This window comes from Schistocerca piceifrons, chromosome 6 (genome assembly GCF_021461385.2).
Source record: "Schistocerca piceifrons isolate TAMUIC-IGC-003096 chromosome 6, iqSchPice1.1, whole genome shotgun sequence".
Lineage (NCBI taxonomy): Eukaryota > Metazoa > Arthropoda > Insecta > Orthoptera > Acrididae > Schistocerca > Schistocerca piceifrons.
Genome location: NC_060143.1, coordinates 94,328,879 through 94,351,202, shown reverse-complemented (window position 1 = coordinate 94,351,202; position 22,324 = coordinate 94,328,879).

The window sequence follows — 22,324 nt, the reverse complement described above, 5'->3', positions numbered from 1 at the left end:
ATCGTAGCGTGTTGGGGCTTTTCCTCTATGTACCTATACAGTTCCTCAACCCTCTGTATACGTGACAAATGTTTCTGTCTCCTCGATCGACAATAATTTCGTTACTTGCAACAACTAATTATCTGACCAACCTCCCGTCTTCGCAGATGACTCCAGATCATCCAAGAAAGACATGAGTCCCCAACTGGCTTACCAGAAAAAGAAGTAATTAATTTGGCGGCAGCTTGCTGTATCCTGCGATCAGCCTGTCTAACACTAACTGCTCATCTTTAACTGCAAGTCACCCCAGCAGCTCCGTCTTACCTACTCTCGCGTGTGCTGTCTCATTGAGTACGTCCGCAGTTCGTGGTCTCGCGGTCGCGCTGTCGCTTGCCGAGCACGGGGTCCCGGGTTCGATTCCCGGCGTGTCAGGAATTTTCACCTGCCTCGAGATGACTGGGTGTTTGTGTTGTCCTCATAATTTCATCATCATTCATGAACGTGGCGAGTTCGGACTGAGCAAAGGTTGGGAATTTGTACGGGCGCCCCAAAAACCAAATATCATCATCATCATCATCATCATCATTGAGTACGTACTGTGTCGCACTCTGCTGCCCAAAACCCTGCATTCCGTACTCTGATTGTGGAACCCTTACCCCCAACATACAAGTGAGTATAACACAGTATTAATCAACAGTAGCTCACGCTCTCACAATTACAATACAATTCAAACTCTGCGCCTTCTCATGAACCATTTTGACTGAGTGCGTTTTCTAGCCTTACAGCCATACCAGCGACATGTAATACACTCTACTGCCTCTGTCTCAGCACGCGGTGCAGTGTGCCCAAGCAAATTACACTGGGAACATCTTACAGATTGCAAATACTGTTCCCTCGTGTTGCCCTTAAACTGAGACACGTCAGCCAGTTCCAAAGGCTTTATTAACTTAACTCTTAAGTTTCGATGAATCTCTTGCATACATCGCATCTTCTCTGCGCACGAAAATAGAAACAATCGATTTTTTCACATACCCCACTGTGATGACACAGCGAGCTGTACTCGTGACGTCGTGCTTTCTAGAGGTCGACTCTTCCGAAACTAACTGAAGTGTCCGAAGACTTATGACGCCGACTGAAGTGGATCCAGGGTGCAGTGCCATTTTCGTGCAGGCTTAGGTAACGGCGGTGGGCCGTGGCGGGGATGAAGACCGACGGCAGCCCGGAGAAACAACGTCTGAAGTCAGACACTTTTATCAGAAACTGCGCTACTTCACTCGAAGCGGTTCAGCGAGGCGGCCACGTTACCTCTCAGCATGTGGCGAGGTTGTACCGTGGTCCGCTGAGGTGGCGGCCTGGCAGCCAGTAACTGTCGGTGTCCAGGAGCGATGACACCCAGATACCCGCTCAGCAGTGCTGCGTCGCTGCTCACGCCAGAGGTCCGGAAGACTGCCGGGGAAGACAGCCCCAGGTAAAAGACACCGACACCGGGAAGGAGGTCCGTCCCGATAGCTGAATGGTCAGCATGACGGACTGCCGACCGAAGGGGCCCGGGGTCGATTCCCGGCTGGGTGTTGTGTTGTCTTCATCATCATTTCATCCCCATCCGGCGCGCAGGTCGCCCAATGTGGCGTCGAATGAAATAGGACCTGCACCAAGGCGGCCGGACCTGCCCCGTAAGGGGCCTCCCGGCCAATGGCGCCAAACGCTCATTTCATTACCGGGGAAGAGGACTCTGTGTTACAGGCAGGGGTCAGCAGCCTTCTCACGGTGGTAGGCGAGGCGCTGCCGGGCTGCTGATACAACTGCTAAGACTGACAGTTGTTTATACGGGTTGGCCGCTAGTTTATTATGCGATGCACAGCTTCCAGCCATGTTCGGAATAACAAATCCGTGGGTCGACAGGGCAGTAACGGCCTAGGCCACTCTGCAAGAGCCGCTTCTTTCCGCTACGTGGCCGGGATTGCCGTTCTCGGCCTGGCCCGGCTCACAACGCACTGCGTAAACAGCCCTGCTGCTGCAGCTGTCGTGTCGCTAGGTTGGGCCACGCCAGTTGCGTATGGCTTCTGCATCTGCTGCGGCTGAGCTGCTAGTTCCTGTAGTAACGTCGAAAAAGTATTGGCGGTGCTACAATACTGACGCGTCTGCCACTCGTGGTCAGTTCCGTGTTATTCAGGGGTGTCTCGGTACTTTTTATCAGATACTGTAACTTGGTACGGGACCTTGACAGCACGAAGAGTTGGAAGAGACCGAAAGACCGGTCAACAGCTTTTGAGCAATCATATGGGAAGAATAAAATGTTTATGTAAACATTAATTATAGAAATTTATAAAAAATACACGTCGCTAAGAAATATCAATCAAAGAGCGTTGCTCACATTTGTCTTGAAACTCTTGAATGCATATTTGTTTTGAGGGGCACATTTACTTTCATGGCATTTTGGACTTTGGGAGTAAGCACTTTCGCTGTGTTTTTGAAGAAACGGAAGGAAAGTAGCAAGTGCCTTACATATCCGTCTTATTTCTCCTCAAATCCGTACAGAATATTATCCTTTATACCTTCTCAGTCAACCGTGATTTATTTTCAAAGAATATTCTTAAGATTTTATTTTATTTACTAGCGATTCATCAAGAACATTAACACATTTAATCACACTATGTAAGCATGGAAGTAGTTGCCAGGGAGTAACTGATGAAATTATAACCAAATTCCTTTTAACAAATAGGAATTTTATTCACTTTAATAGTGCCTAAAAGCATTTTTTAAAAGAAACAGATTTAAAATTACAATCGGAAAGCACCCTCTAAATATCAACGTTACAATTTATTCAGAGGCAGAAAGAAACGAGTTTTGACTGTATGAGCTTTCGGGCACAGAACCTTGCCACTCCCTTTCGACACGGCCGTAGTTACGACCAGTCACAACAGCCTCTGAAAAACTACACTGGTGCAAATCTGCAACACACCACATAATTTTAAACTAAGAGTTTTAACAACTTACACAAGCACACAAACTATGCACCCCTCCCCCCCATAGGAGGGATGGAAATGATACAAAACACTAACAATTAAAATATTAACCTTGCCACCGACGTTGCAACTTGATTTTAACTCCTAAGAAAAGTCTTACGGTGAAAGGGTGGCAACTTTATATACTAAAATGATTATTTAAATAAAAGCCCATGAAATGTAATCTTATATAAAATTCTACAAGGTTGGCCAAACAATAGTTAAGATGCTCTACAGTACACAGATACCGCCTCTCAACACTATAGGCAATAACATCAAAGTTTCCAAAGATCAAAACATATTTCAAGTATTAGGCCGTTACACTCCAAGCAATAAATTCGTTAACACACCAAATCCGACAAACGTGACAGAGGCAGCTACTAACGTACGGTAGATTAATAGGGAGATTACCGAACAACCCGAACCGCAGGTTCCTCTAACCTGCCCCTACTCCACAAGGAAAAAAGGACCACCAAATTTATAAACAACCACCTTCCCGCGGGTGGGCAAACGGAGAAGAATGGTGGGACGACCCCAAAGCAAAACGGCTGGTGACCTCACCAAGAAAACAAGTAGAATTTTTTTTTTTTGGTCATCAGTCTTACTGACTGGTTTGATGCGGCCCGCCACGAATTCCTTTCCTGTGCTAACCTCTTCATCTCAGAGTAGCACTTGCAACCTACGTCCTCAATTATTTGCTTGACGTATTCCAATCTCTGTCTTCCTCTACAGTTTTTGTCCTCTACAGCTCCCTCTAGTACCATGGAAGTCATTCCCTCATGTCTTAGCAGATGTCCTATCATCCTGTCCCTTCTCCTTATCAATGTTTTCCACGTATTCCTTTCCTCTCCGATTCTGCGTAGAACCTCCTCATTCCTTACCTTATCAGTCCACCTAATTTTCAACATTCGTCTATAGCACCACATCTCAAATGCTTCGATTCTCTTCTGTTCCGGTTTTCCCACAGTCCATGTTTCACTACCATACAATGCTGTACTCCAGACGTACATCCTCAGAAATTTCTTCCTCAAATTAAGGCCGGTATTTGATATTAGTAGACTTCTCTTGGCCAGAAATACCTTTTTTGCCATAGCGAGTCTGCTTTTGATGTCCTCCTTGCTCCGTCCGTCATTGGTTATTTTACTGCCTAGGCAGCAGAATTCCTTAACTTTATTGACTTCGTGACCATCAATCCTGATGTTAAGTTTCTCGCTGTTCTCATTTCTGCTACTTCTCATTACCTTCGTCTTTCTCCGATTTACTCTCAAACCATACTGGGTACTCATTAGACTGTTCATTCCGTTCAGCAGATCATTTAATTCTTCTTCACTTTCACTCAGGATAGCAATGTCATCAGCGAATCGTATCATTGATATCCTTTCACCTTGTATTTTAATTCCACTCCTGAACCTTTCTTTTATTTCCATCATTGCTTCCTCGATGTACAGATTGAAGAGTAGGGGCGAAAGGCTACAGCCTTGTCTTACACCCTTCTTAATACGAGCACTTCGTTCTTGATCGTCCACTCTTATTATTCCCTCTTGGTTGTTGTACATATTGTATATGACCCGTCTCTCCCTATAGCTTACCCCTACTTTTTTCAGAATCTCGAACAGCTTGCACCATTTTATATTGTCGAACGCCTTTTCCAGGTCGACAGATCCTATGAAAGTGTCTTGATTTTTCTTTAGCCTTGCTTCCATTATTAGCCGTAATGTCAGAATTGCCTCTCTCGTCCCTTTACTTTTCCTAAAGCCAAACTGATCGTCACCTAGCGCATACTCAATTTTCTTTTCCATTCTTCTGTATATTATTCTTGTAAGCAGCTTCGATGCATGAGCTGTTAAGCTGATTGTACGATAATTCTCGCAGTTGTCAGCTCTTGCCGTCTTCGGAATTGTGTGGATGATGCTTTTCCGAAAGTCAGATGGTATATCGCCAGACTCATATATTCTACACACCAACGTGAATAGTCGTTTTGTTGCCACTTCCCCCAATGATTTTTGAAATTCTGATGGAATGTTATCTATCCCTTCTGCCTTATTTGACCGTAAGTCCTCCAGAGCTCTTTTAAATTCCGATTCTAATACTGGATCCCCTATCTCTTCTAAATCGACCCCTGTTTCTTCTTCTATCACATCAGACAAATCTTCACCCTCATAGAGGCTTTCAATGTATTCTTTCCACCTATCTGCTCTCTCCTCTGCATTTAACAGTGGAATTCCCGTTGTACTCTTAATGCTACCACCGTTGCGTTTAATGTCAGCAAAGGTTGTTTTGACTTTCCTGTATGCTGCGTCTGTCCTTCCGACAACCATATCTTTTTTCGATGTCTTCACATTTTCCCTGCAGCCATTTCGTCTTAACTTCCCTGCACTTCCTATTTATTTCATTCCTCAGCGACTTGTATTTCTGTATTCCTAATTTTCCCGGAACATGTTTGTACTTCCTCCTTTCATCAATCAACTGAAGTATTTCTTCTGTTACCCATGGTTTCTTCGCAGCTACTTTCTTTGTACCTATGTTTTCCTTCCCAACTTCTGTGATGGCCCTTTTTAGAGATGTCCATTCCTCTTCAACTGTACTGCCTACTGCGCTATTCCTTATTGCTGTATCTATAGCGTTAGAGAACTTCAAACATATCTCGTCATTCCTTAGTACTTCCGTATCCCACTTCTTTGCGTACTGATTCTTCCTGACTAATGTCTTGAACTTCAACATACTCTTCATCACTACTATATTGTGATCTGAGCCTATATCTGCTCCTGGGTACGCCTTACAATCCAGTATCTGATTTCGGAATCTCTGTCTGACCATGATGTAATCTAATTGAAATCTTCCCGTATCTCCCGGCCTTTTCTAAGTATACCTCCTCCTCTTGTGATTCTTGAACAGGGTATTCGCTATTACTAGCTGAAACTTGTTACAGAACTCAATTAGTCTTTCTCCTCTTTCATTCCTCGTCCCAAGCCCATATTCTCCTGTAACCTTTTCTTCTACTCCTTCCCCTACAACTGCATTTCAGTCGCCCATGACTATTAGATTTTCGTCCCCCTTCACATACTGCATTACCCTTTCGATATCCTCATACACTTTCTCTATCTGTTCATCTTCAGCTTGCGACGTCGGCATGTATACCTGAACTATCGTTGTCGGTGTTGGTCTGCTGTCGATTCTGATTAGAACAACCCGGTCACTGAACTGTTCACTGTAACACACCCTCTGCCCTATCTTCCTATTCATAACGAATCCTACACCTGTTATACCATTTTCTGCTGCTGTTGATATTACCCGATACTCATCTGACCAGAAATCCTTGTCTTCCTTCCACTTCACTCCACTGACCCCTACTATATCTAGATTGAGCCTTTGCATTTCCGTTTTCAGATTTTCTAGTTTCCCTACCACGTTCAAGCTTCTGACATTCCACGCCCTGACTCGTAGAACGTTATCCTTTCGTAGATTATTCAATCTTTTTCTCATGGTAACCTCCCCCTTGGCAGTCCCCTTCCGGAGATCCGAATGGGGGACTATTCCGGAATCTTTTGCCAATGGAGAGATCATCATGACACTTCTTCAATTACAGGCCACATGTCCTGTGGATACACGTTACGTGTCTTTAATGCAGTGGTTTCCATTGCCTTCTGCATCCTCATGTCGTTGATCATTGCTGATTCTTCCGCCTTTAGGGGCAATTTCCCACCCCTAGGACAAGAGAGTGCCCTGAACCTCTATCCACTCCTACGCCTCTTTGACAAGGCCGTTGGCAGAATGAGGCTGATTTCTTATGCCGGAAGGTTTCGGCCGCCAATGCTGATTATTTACCAAAATTTAGTCAGTGCCGGGGATCGAACCCGGGACCGAAGACGAAGGCGTTTTGATTATGAATCAAAGACGCTACCCCTAGACCACGGGTACGTTTAACAAGAGTAAATCAAACAACATATCACCAATCACTTAACTTCTAATAAACTGCGATTTCTGGAGGATACCTGGCGCAGCACCCCCAAATCGCTCTCCCGAACCGTCCGCTGCCAGCCGCTTCAACGGACGCAGGAAGGATCGCCGATCTCCCGTCTCACGGCCTCGCAGCTCGCACCGCCCAGACTGATGTCGTGGGTTGACTCCTGTTGCTCTCGTGTCGACCGCGAAGTCACTACCCCTCGCTATACGCCGCAGCCAACTGAACTCACGTGGCGACCTCACATGCGCCGACGCTCAAGACGGACAAGTCATCTTGTACCTCAGTGCGCGACCGACCAACCGATCGATCCAACCGCCAATGACCATTCATTGCCTGAGCAAATTCGAGCAGACTGGCGGCTTAACACGCAGACTCAGATGCAGGAACTAAGCCCCCACCGGGCGACCACTTTGCTGAGTTCTCTTACTGCCTAACAAATGCGGACGAGAGACAGACTAGCAAGCTGGGGACGAGAGACTGACCCAGACTGACCGACTGACGAGCTCATAGCGCCCCTTAAATGCACGTGAACGGGCAACCTTTCCCCTTTCCCACCAGAGGGAGACATCAAAGCTGCGATTGCCACAGCGGCGCCACCGCCAAAAACGGAGGGCGACTGCTTCACACTACGCGCTGCGGCTCGCTCTTCAAAACAGCAATTTTTACCACGGCTCACTCAGTTTAGGTGAAAAATAGTTGAACACTGTCTGCATGCACGTGTCATTTTCTCGCTCATCTCAAATTATCCGCAACAATTTCTAGTTACAGGTTGGATTGCAGTGCAGTATTGTCCTTCACGGCAGATTGGAAGGAGACAATCGACTTTCAGATAAAGGAAGTGAAAATTTCGAACAGAGATGAAAGGAAATTACAACGGACAATGAACAAAGACAGCTAAGACAAAAGTGATGCAGTCCGAAAGGAAAATTGTGACTTGCTATACGCAACTATTGGTTTCGACACATTAACACAATAGGTCAAAGACTTCTTTCACTTAGGAAGAACGATCACATGGGGCCAACGAAGATAGAAAAGTACAGTCATAAGCAATTGAAACAGAGGTAGCTGGTCTGTTGAAGAAAGATCGCTGACGTCACCGAGGTGAATAGAATACCCTGCCTGACAAGAAAGTGAAGCACCCGGAGGACGTGGTCAGATGTCGATGTAAGTTTCTACACGTACTCACCATGGATGGCTATGCAGGTGATCAGAGTTGCCGTTCCCTGTGACAGGTAGGACGCCAACCAAAGCGCATTAGTGTTCTTCGTCTTTAATGTCGTTCCCAGGCTCGGTAGGTTATGTAAGGACCGTGAATGGCGTCAGATCTTCAGTGGTCACAGTGAAGGGCCGGCAGGTGTGGCCGAGCGGTTCTTGGCGCTTCATTCTGGAACCGCGCGACCGTTACGGTCGCAGGTTCTAATCCTGCCTCGAGCATGGATGTGTGTTATGTCCTTAGGTTAGTTAGGTTTAAGTAGTTCTAAGTTCTAGAGGATTGATGACCTCAGATGGTAATTCCCATAGTGCTCAGAGCCATTTGAACCATTTGAACCACAGTGAAGGACACCGACCTACTGTGGACTCCTGTAGGACAGCATTATCAGCTCCTGACCAAGTTTGAAACGGACCTCATTTTGGGTCTCCCATTTGGATGGCTGACCGAATCGTGGAATATAGACATTTGTTGGGCATTTGGCTGTGACGGTGACCCAATGTTGGACTGCATGGGAGCGTGAGGGCAGGCATACTCGACGTCAAAGTTCGAATCGCCCACGTCTGACCGCTACAATGAAGGGTCGCCGTATTGTGCACCTAGCACATTTGAACCTTTCACATCTGCTCCTGGCCTCTGAGAACAAGTAACGGACTTCCTGCAGCGTTCTGTCTCACCCAGCACCATTTTTCGGAGACTAGCAGCAGCTGGACCAGGGAACTACTGCTCCATACTAGGGCTGCCACGGAAGCCACGACGCAAACGGCCGCCTCTGGAGTGGCGCCGTAACTGAGAAGCGTGAACTGCTGATGAACCGCTTCGAATCGTTTTCAGTGATGAATGGCGGTTCCACTTTTCAACAAGACAACGCTCGTCCACATATAGTACGTCTTTCTATGAACTGTCTGCGTCATTATCGGGTACTTGTATAGCCAGTAGGATCCCCAAATCCGTTACCAATAGAAGATGTGTGGGACCAGCTTGATCACGAACTCCAGTCCAGTGCCAGTATCGACTATTTATAACAGTTGTGGGCCAGCTTGCCTCAGGAGAAGATAGAACAGGTTTATGAAAACCTTCTCAATCGAATCAGTGCATGCATCCAGGCCAGAGGGGATGCAACGTCATACTGATAAGTGGGCCCATACAGTTAAGTTCATTGTAAACCTGACTTGACATTGTAATCACTGAAATATCATCACATACCCTTTCAATATGAGAAGTTTCTTTTCGTTTCCTCCTGCCCTTCTGGTTCCTTCACTTTTCTTGTCAGGCAGTAAAATTTGGGATGCGTCGAGAGCAGGATGTCGTCAGTCCGTGTGCTGACCGCCTATATGACAGCTGAGACCAGAGTGGGCACTTGAGTGTGATCAGATTCTGGTGCTGGACGGGTGTCATTCTCTCTCTTCGAGGTGGTGCAAGCACTGCATTTTGCATGCGCTAGCGTCCCATTGGTGGACCGTGAGTACACTGACCAGCCAGGACGTTATGACCACCTACCTAGACGGCCGTTGTAGCCGAGCGGTTCTAGGCGCTTCAGTTTGGAACCGCGTGACAGCTGGGGTTGCAGGTTCTAATCCTGCCTGGGGCATGGATGTGTGTGATGTCAAAAGGGTTCAAATTGCTCTGAGCACTATGATACTTAACATCTGAGGTCATCAGAGCCCTAGAACTTAGAACTACTTAAACTTAACTAACCTAAGGACATCACACACATCCATGCCCGAGGCAGGATTCGAACCTGCGTGATGTCCTTAGGTTAGTTAGGTTTAAGTAGTTCTAAGTCCTAGGGGATTGAGGACCTCAGATGTTAAGTCCCATGGTGCTCAGAGCCATTTGAACCATTTGAACCACCTACCTAATAGCCGGTACGTCCATCTTTAGCGCGAATAACAGGGTCAACATGACATGGCATGGAAGCAATGGTAGGTCACTGGAGGAAGTCGGCACGGCATCTGCACAGAAAGTCACCTAATTTCCGTAAATTCCGGGTAGGGGGGCCATGATCTCTGGCTCACGTTCAATTACATCCCAGAGGCGTTCAACTACGTTCATACCTGGTGAGTTGTGGGGCCAGTACGTCAATTGGAACTCGTCCCTGCGTTCCTCGAACCACTCCGTCACACTTCTTGCCTTGCGACATGGCGAATTGTCTCGATGAAAAATGCACTGCCATCGGGAACCATGACGGTCATGAATGAGTGTACGTGGTCTGAAACCAGTGTACGATACTGCTTGAGCATCATGGTGTCTTGCACAAGCTCCACTGGTCCCATGGATGCCCACGTGAATGTTCTCCAGAGCAGAATGGAGCCACTACCAGCTTGTCCTTCACGCAGTATAGGTGTCTAGGAACTGTTCCCCTGGAAGACGACGGATTCGTGCCATGATGAATATATCGGGATTCATCAGACCATGCAACGCCCTGCCACTGCGCCAGCGTCCAGTACCGATGGTCACATGCCATTTCAGTTGTAGTTAACTATGTCCCGGTGTTAACATTGCTACACGCACGGATCGTCGGCTGTGAGGGCCCATCGTTAGAAGTGTTCGGTGCACTGTGTGTCAAGACACACTTGCACTCTGCCTAGCATTAAAGTCTGATGTTAGATCCACCACAGTTCGCTGCCTGTCTACCCACCCTACGACTTCCGACATCTGTAATGCGGTGTGGGCGCCCAAACCCACGACATCTGGACGTGGTTTCACCTTGGCCTTACCACATGTTGAAGACCCTTACCACAGCACTCCTCCAATACACGACAAGTCGTACGGTTTCCGAAATGCTCGTACGGAACCTCAGGTCCATCACAGTCTGCCCTCAGTCAAACTCAAACAGATCGTGTGCCTTCCCCATTCTACAAACGGACAGTGCACTCACTGATACTACATGCAACGTGTGTGTGTCGCCAGGCGATACTGCTGTCACCTGGGCAGGTTTATATCGACAGATAGGTCGGTGGTCATAATGTTTTGGCTGATCACTCTATATTGATTTGGGGAACGCTTCCGCCGCAAGGGTCTGTTGCCATGGCAACGACAGGGTAGCGGTAGCGGCCAACTCTTGCAGACAGTAAAAGTGGTCAGGACATGCCAAACTGCAGAAAATCATTTGCCAATTCAGAGCTACGTAACAACGACCGGTGAAAAGTCATATCACTATCGCCATCCCCTCGCTATGGTGAAGGAAACACCCCAGGAATTGCCAGGAGCGATTTAGAACAATCACAGAAACCCTACAAACCTGAATGGCGAGATCTGGCTATGAATGCTAGACCTCTCCAGTGCGAGCTCAGTGCCCTGTGCACAGCGCCACTCCACTCGGCGGCTATGCGCCAAAGTGTAGATGAAGTTTCATATTCTGGAGAAGAACAGGAGGTCTGGGGAAGTAAAAGGAGAATAAACTGCGAAGAAGGATGATGAAGATGTTGTATCGGTCAAGACAGAAGATAAGACAGAGGTGTGGTATTAGGAAAGAACGAAATTAAGGGACCAGTGGAGAAAATGATGGTATAGAAAAATTAAATTATATGTTGTAGTAGTTGTTGTTATCTCCGGCCTGGTGCAGCTCTCCACGCCAGCTTATCCTGTGCTCCGGCTCTCTTCAGCTCCCCACCTGCTCACTGCAGTCTAACCTGGTTCTCCAAATGTGTGTGAATTCCTAAGGGACCAAACTGCTGAGGTCATCAGTTCCTAGACTTACACACTACTTAAACTGATTGATGCTAAGAACAACACACACACCCATGCCCGAGGGAGCATTCGAACCTCCTGCGGGAGGGGCCGCGCAATCCGTGACATGGCGCCTGAAACCACACGGCCACTCCGCGCGGGCCAGGTTCTCCCTCTGCAGCGTTTACTCCTCATACGCTGCACCAAACTGACAATTCCTTAACGTCTCAGGATATCTCATATCAGCCAGTCCGTTACTTTAGTAGACGGGTTCCGCCACAAATTTCATCTCTTGCCGATTCCAATTACTAACTCCTCATTATCTATGCAATCTGTCTATGTAGTAATGGATTAAAAAGGTCCATCTTATTCCAAGAACACGATTTTGTATACTTACTGCAATCTTTCTTTAATCCTTTCGTCAACTGAAATCAATATCTCGTGTGTTAGCCTAGGGTTTCCATTACGTTTTGTTTTTCTGCCTATTCGATCGTCTATTGCCCTCACTACTGCATCTCTGAAGTTACCCACCCATCTATTGTACTTCTTTCCCCAGTGTATAGTTGCCTAATGTTGTCTTTGAAACTGTCGACAACAAGTGGCTCTCTTTCTATTTATCCATATCCCGTCTCTAATTTGCTACCTTCCTACAATTTCTTCAGCTTTAATCTGGAGTTCGTAATTAATAAATTAGGGTCAGAGTCCACATGTACTTCTGCAAATATCGACAGTTTCAAAACAGACTAGGCGAAACAACGCAATACAGCTCACAGCATAAATTAGAGGAGGTAAAGAGTTGATCGGAGTTTACTTAATCTATCTATAATCACTTTTAGATTTGTTGCTGAACGCTAGAACAGCGATGGTAAATGTTAAATTGCTACAAAAATTTATACGCAGCAAAAATCTAGGTATTATGATCAATTTACAGGATTTTGAGTATTCGTGTAATGTTTAGCGATTTATAGCAAACGTTACATTAAATGTTCTTGGAGGTAAATAATTCTTCGATACGCGAATCGAATAGAAGTCTATCTTACTGTTTAACTTCGAAACGAGGGTGTAGGAACTGTTCTTGTAGTTTCCTATCTCAGAATAGCTCACACTCAGTCTTTTTTAAAGATTGTAAGTGGGCTTCCGAATACATAACATGGGCTGACTAAAAAACTCGTTTTCATGCGAGATTAATCTGGTCAAATAACTGAATTACATTAGTTCTTAGCACAACGGATCATACGGTTTGCAAGTCAAGGAAAGGGAAAAAGGGAACCTCTCGTTAGCCACTCTAAGTTCTACTATATTACACATTTGTCTTTCCTTCCATTACTGTACTCTTTATCATTTTCAGCATTGCAAACAGCATTATCTCTTGGGCTAAAAGAATCGGGATCTGATGGGAAATGACTTGGGTAATGGTAAAACATTTATGCAACTAAAGATGTTCCTCTCCCATTAGTAGTAGTTATTCATTTAGTTAAAGCCCAAGAACAGCGGCGACGATCTGGAGTACATTTAATACATTCGACAGATACATAACGTGGAGTAAATCATACTAAAATAGATATATGCCTGCCATGTGGTTACACAAGGTGTGGCGGGAATGAAAATTATTAATCACTATTGGATGATACAAATGCGAAAGTCACCCACACATTAATGCAGTTAATAAACAGTGGGAAACAGTGTGAACTGCTGATTACTAAGGTCAAACTGAGTAAAGGGTGAACTCACTGGGTGTTGCAGGAAGCTCATACCAAAGACACATACACATGAACACAGTCTTAAGTAATACAAAAACATTGTTGCTGAAAAATTATTCGGGTGGCATGTAGGTAGTCGCTCTACTCAGCCTTTAATGGTCTACACAATTCACGGCACTATATATTGTTAGCTGTGAAACCGTGAACACGTGGTGAGGCAGGTGGTGGTGTCAAACAGCGAATGATGCAATATTCACAGGAAAAAATCATTTAATGGGGTTTAAACTCTGACACAAGCTTCTCCAGATACCTCACAACAAGGATTGGTATAATATTAAGGAAAAAAGCATGGAAGGTGGACCGACATATTTCGCCATTGGTTGTTTCATGGAATACACTTTATTGCTTAGCAATTATTATAATTATAATTTAAAAACTTAGTTCAAAGAATAACAACACGCACAATAATGCAAAAAACTTGAACTGGAACATTTCATTAATAACAAAATTTAACAATTTATAAGATTAAGAACAGGGCTCGAAACCAGGAATACACAGTTCCCAAAAACAAGTAAGAAGTCGCACCAACTAGGTATGGTTGCAAGCGGGTTGAACAAATTGAGTTTTATCAGTAAAATGAATAACAAATGACCCCCACTAAAAGCACTAACAATTCCCAAGGATGGATAACACGTTAAAGAAATAGATAACGCCCACTCAAAATACAGAAAGGATAAGAAGTCACGCCACTGATTGTGGCTGTTGGAAAGCCCTTATCAATCTATAAACCTTAAAATATTATTTTAAGTAATAAAATACACAATCTCCCAAAATATAAAATAATCTGGAAAGACATGCAATGTAAATGTGACTTCCAACTGGTACACACCAGCAGAAACATTGATCATGGCCCTTAAATAAATATGCAATCCTCAAAATACAAGATAGGCTGGCAAACTCACAGGCGGTTGTCACAGCCAACAGTCAACAAGCGGGCAAGTATTACAATGAATGGAGTTAGCTAATGACTGCGGATAAATAGGAAAACTCAACGATTCATACTCATAAGTAGAAGGGAGCAAGGTTTAAACAAGTAGTTAAAGAGCGGGTATAGCGACGAGGAACTTCGGGCTTGCAGAGCCGCTTCAAAGCTTATGTGCCTCCTGAATTCACAATGTTGGATAGATTAAGAGTTCCCGATTAATTGGCGACACTCCGCTGTGGCACGTATCAAACGATGAAATTTAGCCAACGCGCTGCGGCTGCTGGAGGTACCAGATTGGGGGACAACCTAGACGTCGCGCGACGACAGGAGTGTCGCCGCAGCAGAAAGAAAACACGTCTCTGCTCCGGGCCCAGGAAACAGGAACGCATCGATGCTGCCAAAACTGACCTGCCAACAAACACCAGAAGGAAACAGTAATCTGACGAAGTAAGGCTAAAGACGAGAATGCCTGGGATGTAGGCACATTCACTTATTGCGGAAGCGACTTCACGTACAGGTTACAAGCTTAACAATACTTAAAATTACTTGAAAATTTAAATAGTGGAATATCAGCCCCTCCTAATGCAGCGACTAGAGCATACTCATCTACAAAGGGTGCTTCGCCTTCGACACAGATTAAGTTACGATTTAAATTTGATCAACTCAATTTATAACAGAGAATGCTCGTACACTTGCACGGAATATGGCCTGGAACAACAAATTATCAGCAGTTACATTGACCGATGACCATACACACAATCACTCAGAGGCGCGCTAATGTAACAGGTCCAATTCCACAACACAGACATGTCCTTACGATAACAAGTACCAATGGAAAAACAACACTTAACTCCACTCAGGTGTGAAGGAGCAGCGACTTGCAGGATTCCAAGTCTGGGTGTTATTGTTTCCCATCCGTACAGGCGGTCTTCGAGGTGCCGTAAAATTTAACCCTGCAGAGGAGGCCTAGGTTGCACGCGGCGTCCACTGCCCATCCCGCAACTCACCGCCATCAGTCCTCAGTTCAGCTGCCAAGGCTTGCCCCCGACCCTTTAACCACTCGCGGCTTCTCGAGACCCGTACCGGACAGCAGGAGTCCCCCAAACCCGACAACTTGCCAGCCACGTGCCCTCCTGCTAACTACCCTACCAGGTCTCACCAAAAATCAACAAAACAAGCCTCGAACAAAGACCCTACCTCGCTACCGACAGCCCAAGTAGTTATTGGCGCCATCAGAGAGCCATACCCGCCAAAATTAAGCCTCCACCACTCATCTCCTTTATAGTTACTAATGAACCGAACCAAGGAGTAGACATGGAGCGTGGTGGATTGAGTCCATACCTTAGTGGCCGAGCGGTTCTAGGCGCTTCAGTCTGGAACCGCGAGACCGCTACGGTCGCAAGTTCGAATCCTGCATCGGGCATGGATGTGTGTGATGTCCTTAGGTTAGTTAGGTTTAAGTAGTTCTAAATTCTAGGGGACTGATGACCTCAGACGTTAAGTCCCATAGTGCTCAGAGCCATTTGAACCATACCTCAGATGAATTATCGTCAATGGAAATCTCAAATAATTGGAAAAATTGTCACCAGTTAAAAATTCTTAAAGGGTGTAGGTATTCGTTCTACGTGGATTTTAATGCACTACACAATGTAACACATCAATAGACATGATATGATGAACACGTGCGCAGGGTGGGAGGGGGAATGGTAAAGAAAGGTCAAAAAGAATCAACCGCTAGCTTGGGATAAGTTTCGCGCAAATTTCTACACGAGCTATCTGTGAACAAAATACTAGCCACCTATGAACCACATAATACTTAGAGCATGACGTATTTTACCATGTATCGATGGTTCACACTCATACAAAGTAATGATTATTAGACTACATTCATGCAGCGAAATTTAATAGAAGGATCTAAATTAGGGAACCCCGTCTCACTTATCACAAATAACGCTGAAAGAAAGAGAATTAGGTGACTCTACAACTAAAGAACACCTTTTGATACTTGCATCGACAACCTAGACAAGATAGCTGTATAGGGCATGTCAGTGAATTTACCACTATGGGCCAGAGTTAGGATTGTGGCGGGCGCTGAGAAACGGCTCCACTTTCAAAACGGAGGAAAAGGAACTGCTGGACTGGCCAACTATCGCTTGACAAAGTTCTAATCTTACACATATTTCTGACTCTTCTCCTAGTCCTCAATCTTTGCTAAATACGTTCCTGAAGTTTGGTTGGTAATGAATCTATTCATGCCCCAGTAGTCACCTATGTAAGAATCCGAACTGACGATACATTTATTTTCATTAAATCATGAGCACGGAAATTGAACACTAGGAGTGTAAGGGTTGTGTACCAATAGATAAATGAAGAACTCAGCCCATCTTCCTCCAGAGGCTACTAGTCTGCAGAATGATTAAATACAAAACCCGAAAATTAGTGGGACAAATATGCAGCGGCATCAAAGAATGTAATCGTAATGAAATGGTGCTTATGGACCAGTTTCAGTTGGATCGCTGTCTGTTCCAAGCCTCACTGGACCATTACAATTTTGATCGCTGTCCGATCAAGTCTCTCTCATAGAGTTCATTTCGGCGTATTATGAGTCAAGTACCCACTGTGAAAGTGATCTGCTGAAGTTGAACTTATTGGTTTAGAAGACTTATGTGCAAATTTATTAATTGAATGTATTTTCGACGCGTTTAATATAAATATATGCGCTGTTGCTGTAACTACAAGTATTTGACCAAGTGATCGGGGAAGAAGTTCGTCAACAGCGTACGGATGCTTCGTTGCGACTTAACACTGAACGCCAGCGACTGTCGAAGCCTTAACTGAAACACGCTGCTGGCTGAGTGTGGGAAATGGAGTCACAGTTCTGTATTTACTGCTAAAGCTGTTACGAAATCATCGAGCTATGATACAAAGTTGCTCACAGACGTATACAAGCGTGGGGTAGCCAATTAATGCAATCACAATAGGATGACAGCACTGAAGTATTAAAATTTCGCGAGATACGATCAGTTATTTACAGTGAATCAGTTCTGAAACTTTCGCCTTGACAACTGAGTCTGCTCATAAAAATCTTCACCCAATTGTAACTTATGACATTCACACTTAATATAACAGCTGATACCATAAAATAGATGTATTCGCACACACTAACAGTGAAAAATCATTTACTAGCTGCTCAAATTTTTTACTTGTTAGTATGATCCACAACTAAGAGTAATACTAAACGCGTCGGTTTTCTTAATTATGAGAGAACAGATATTTTACACAATACATTGTGCCCGTTAGAGATGTTGCTGTCTTAAAATTATGGCATTGTTTCAAAAGGGGGAAGTTCAAACACTTGTACATTCTTTTTAATTACGTAACTGATAGAAGTTTCCTGCTAACTGACATTTCAAGTGACTAATGCTAGCTGAACAACTTCAGAATTTGATCATTAAGCTTTCCACTAGTTTTTCTGTTCTCTGTCGAAGTTGATACACTGCAGCAACAGATGGTCCACAGTATGGGCCGATGACATCATCGATTATTCTTTATCGATGCTAATAAGCCTTTCCATGTCTCGTTAGCCTTTTACCGTTGTTATGAGGTTGGTAACAGGAAGTGACACAGCGTTTGCAGCCGAAAATTTTGCCAGAGACGATTTCTCCAAATGTCGTGGGAAAGAAGTATAGCAGTCACATTCAGCCGCTGTCGCATACTATAGACGCTTCCCTTACGCTCACGCAAGAGAATTCGCTGTTCGTAGAGTATGACTTACCATCTACTGGTAGTGTGGATAACTTACTTTCTGATTAATCCACGTATATACACGCGTCATTTCAGTTAAGTTCCGCGTGTTTTCGGTGTGATTTTCTTACGCTATCCTTGTAAATTTAGCCCCCGATTTCCTTCCATTTGTTCTATAGCTTCCGTGGCACCGCGAGAAATGAATACCGAACGGTTGAAATGCTATCTAGAAGTTTAAAAAAGCTAGCTATTGATTATCAACCACGCCAGTTCGAAGGATTGGCTTCAAATGGCTCTGAGCACTATGGGACTTAACATCTGTGGTCATCACTCCCCTAGAACTTAGAACTACTTAAACCTAACCTAACCTAAGGACACCACACACATCCGTGCCCGAGGCAGGCTTCGAACCTGCGACCGTAGCGGTCACGCGGTTCCAGACTGAAGCGCCTAGAACCGCACAGCCACGCCGGCCGGCTGTTCGAAGGATACTAGGCTATTGCTTAGTCTTTGTCCACCATATCCTTTCTCCGTGGAGGGTCTGGGTCGACAAGGTGAAAACCTTAGTGGATTTTGAAAGAGACGAGAGAGATACGGTTCGGCCAAAGCCATGAGGCGTTGCCGGATTGCTCAGTGCGCATAGCGTAGTCCATAGGTCTGAGTACAGCCCGGACATACACTACTGGCCATTAAAGTTGCTACACCCCGAAGATGACGTGCTACAGACGTGAAATTTAACCAGGAAGAAGATGCTGTGATATGTAAATGATTAGCTTTTCAGAGCATTCACACGAGGTTGGCGCCGGTGGCGACACCTACAACGTGCTGACATGAGGAAAGTTTCCAACCGATTTCTAATACACAAACAGCAGTTGACCGGCGTTGCCTGGTGAAACGTTGTTGTGATGGCTCGTCTAAGGAGGAGAAATTCGTACCGTCACGTTTCCGACTTTGATAAAGGTCGGATTGCAGCCTATCGCGATTGTGGTTTATCGTATCGCGACACTGCTGCTCGCGTTGGTCGAGATCCAATGACTGTTAGCAGAATATGGAATCGGTGGGTTGAGGAGGGTAATACGGACCGCCGTGCTGGATCCCAACGGCCTCGTATCACTAGCAGTCGAGATGACAGGCATCTTATCCGCGTGGCTGTAACGGATCTGACTGGGTGTTGTGTGCTGTCCTTAGGTTAGTTAGGTTTAAGTAGTTCTAAGTTCTAGGGGACTGACGACCATAGATGTTAAGACCCATAGTGCTCAGAGCCATTTGAACCATTTTTTGCAACGGATCGTGCAGCCACGTCTCGATCCCTGAGTCAACAGATGGGGACGTTTGCAAGACAACAACCATCTGCACGAACAGTTCGACAACGTTTGCAGCAGCATGGACTATCAGCTCGGAGACCATGGCTGCGGTTACCCTTGACGCTGCATCACAGACAGGAGCGCCTGTGATGGTGTACTCAACGACGAACCGGGCTGCACAAATGGCAAAACGTCATTTTTTTCGGGTGAATCCAGGTTCTGTTTACAGTATCATGATGGTCGCATCCGTGTTCGGCGACATCGTGGTGAACGCACAATGGAAGCATGTATTCGTCATCGCCATACTGGCGTATCACCCGGCGTGATGGTAAGGGGTGCCATTGATTACACGTCTCGGTCACCTCTTGTTCGCATTGACGGCACTTTGAACAGTGGACGTTAGATTTGAGATGTGTTACGACCCGTGGCTCTACCCTTCATTCGATCCCTGCGGAACCCTACATTTCAGCTGGATAATTCACGACCGCATGTTGCAGGTCCTGTACGGGCCTTTCTGGATACAGAAAATGTTCACCTGCTGCCCTGGACAGCACATTCTCCAGATCTCTCACCAATTGAAAACGTCTGGTCAATGATGGCCGAGCAGCTGGCTCGTCACAATACGCCAGTCACTACTCTTGATGAACTGTGGTATCGTGTTGAAGCTGCATGGGCAGCTGTACCTGTATGCGCCATCCAAGCTCTGTTTGACTCAATGCCCAGGCGTATCAAGGCCGTTATTACGGCCAGAGGTGGTTGTTCTGGGTACTGATTTCTCAGGATCTATGCACCCAAATTGCGTGAAAATGTAATCACATGTCAGTTCTAGTATTATATATTGGTGCAATGAATACCCGTTTATCATATGCATTTCTTCTTGGTGTAGCAATTTTAATGGCCAGTAGTGTAGATTTCATCTATCAAAAATTTATTGTGTTCTTTCTTTTTGTACATGACATCAACTCACGTTACAAAACATTTATAAATCGTGTTGTAGTACCAGGTATACCCGAAATAATAAATAGAATGCTTCGAAGCTACTATTCTATACTACTCCGACTGCACGCACAGCACAATTCGTCGGAGGGAGCGCCGCTCGCAGTAGGCAACCCGCTGCGCATCGTGTTGTCTCTCATATGATGGGCAAAGTGTCATTGGTGAGTTAAATAATTATACTGGTACAGTCGTGGACTTCGTCGAAAGAAGTAATATGTTGCCACACGAGGTCATTTCATTGACAAGTGGGATAACTGGTAGTTCGTCATTGTAGGAGTATACGATAAGGTGTACTGACCAAGTAAAACAAGCAAACAGTGCCGAAATAGTCATCAATACGCATAGTACCCTCCTCTGACGGGAACGTAGGCATGTATTCCCGCATGTATACCATCGCAAAGGTGTCGAATGATTACTTGCGATAGACTGTCCTAAGCATCTTCCGACTTTTCTTACAATTCGACAGTGATTTTTCGAAGCCTCGTAGAACGAGGAAGTTGCTGCTTCATTATATCGCATACGTATTCAATTGGCGAGAGGTCGGATGATCTTGTTGGCCGGGGCATTTCTTACACATTACGAAGAGCGCGTTGCATCACAGGAACCGTATGCAAACGTGCATTGTCCTGCCGAAAAAGCACATCACCTTTCTGTGTACGGAATGCCAGTAGCACTGGAATAACAGTTTGTGCAATGCAGCAGACACTGGTCACTTTACCCTGCAGAAACACCAGTGTGGCGAAGGGCTGTATCTCGTGGCTCCCCTCACCATGAAGCCTGGGGCGGAACATGCATTTTGCAGTGCAACGTGGAGTAGACAACTTGTAACCTCCCTCTTACTAATCGGCCTATCCTGCTTGCGATATAAAATATGACCGTGGATCGCGTGTATGCCTAACGGATTTTTGTAATTGTATAAGGCTATCTTTGCCAAAGAAGTGATACCGGTAAGTAGGAGGGAAGTGTACAACCGACTCTTTGATGGAAAGTCTACTAAAAATAAAAGTAATTAAACCGAACAGGGCTATAATTTGAAAAATTAAAGTTATTTTGTGCATTCACTCACGAACAACACTGGACAGAAAGGTGTAGGCCTACTACTGATCATGAATCCAAAAGTTACACTAATGAACGAAAAGGAAACAATTAATGGTCGCCATCCCACTAGGGCAATTTACATTCAAAATCCTGTACAAGATGATGGGAAAGAAAAACATGTATTATTAAACTATGACGTGGCAACTGAAGGTTGTCACGTTTCTTGACACTAATTTTAAGTGCGTATGTAATGATAAAGAAAACTGAGAAGTCACTCTTACGTTATGTTTGGCATTAAATTTGGAAAAAGGCACTCGAATAATGATTTGAAAATATGTAATCAAACTGTATGTTAGTACTGAACTTTGTTACGTGAACAATGACATTCAGTGACCTCAACATAACGTCATCAAAGAAATTTAGAAAAAAAGCAAGCATTTTTTACTTTGCAGTTACTTATTTTGCAAATTGGATTTCATATTATTGTCTGAACAGCTGAGCCTTTTTTTACTGACTTGAACAGTATTAAATACTAGAATACGTACCAAACCAAACAGCCATGTGCTCCAAGCTATATGTAAAATAAACAAAACTTCCGCACTCTTAATTTGTGCATTTCTTTAGATTTGGATTTTTTCCAGTGATTGATTATCAAACTTGAAAAATGAAATTGCTTTACTTTAGTCATATACTGAAGCCTCTGTTGTACAACAGTTAACTGAAAGTA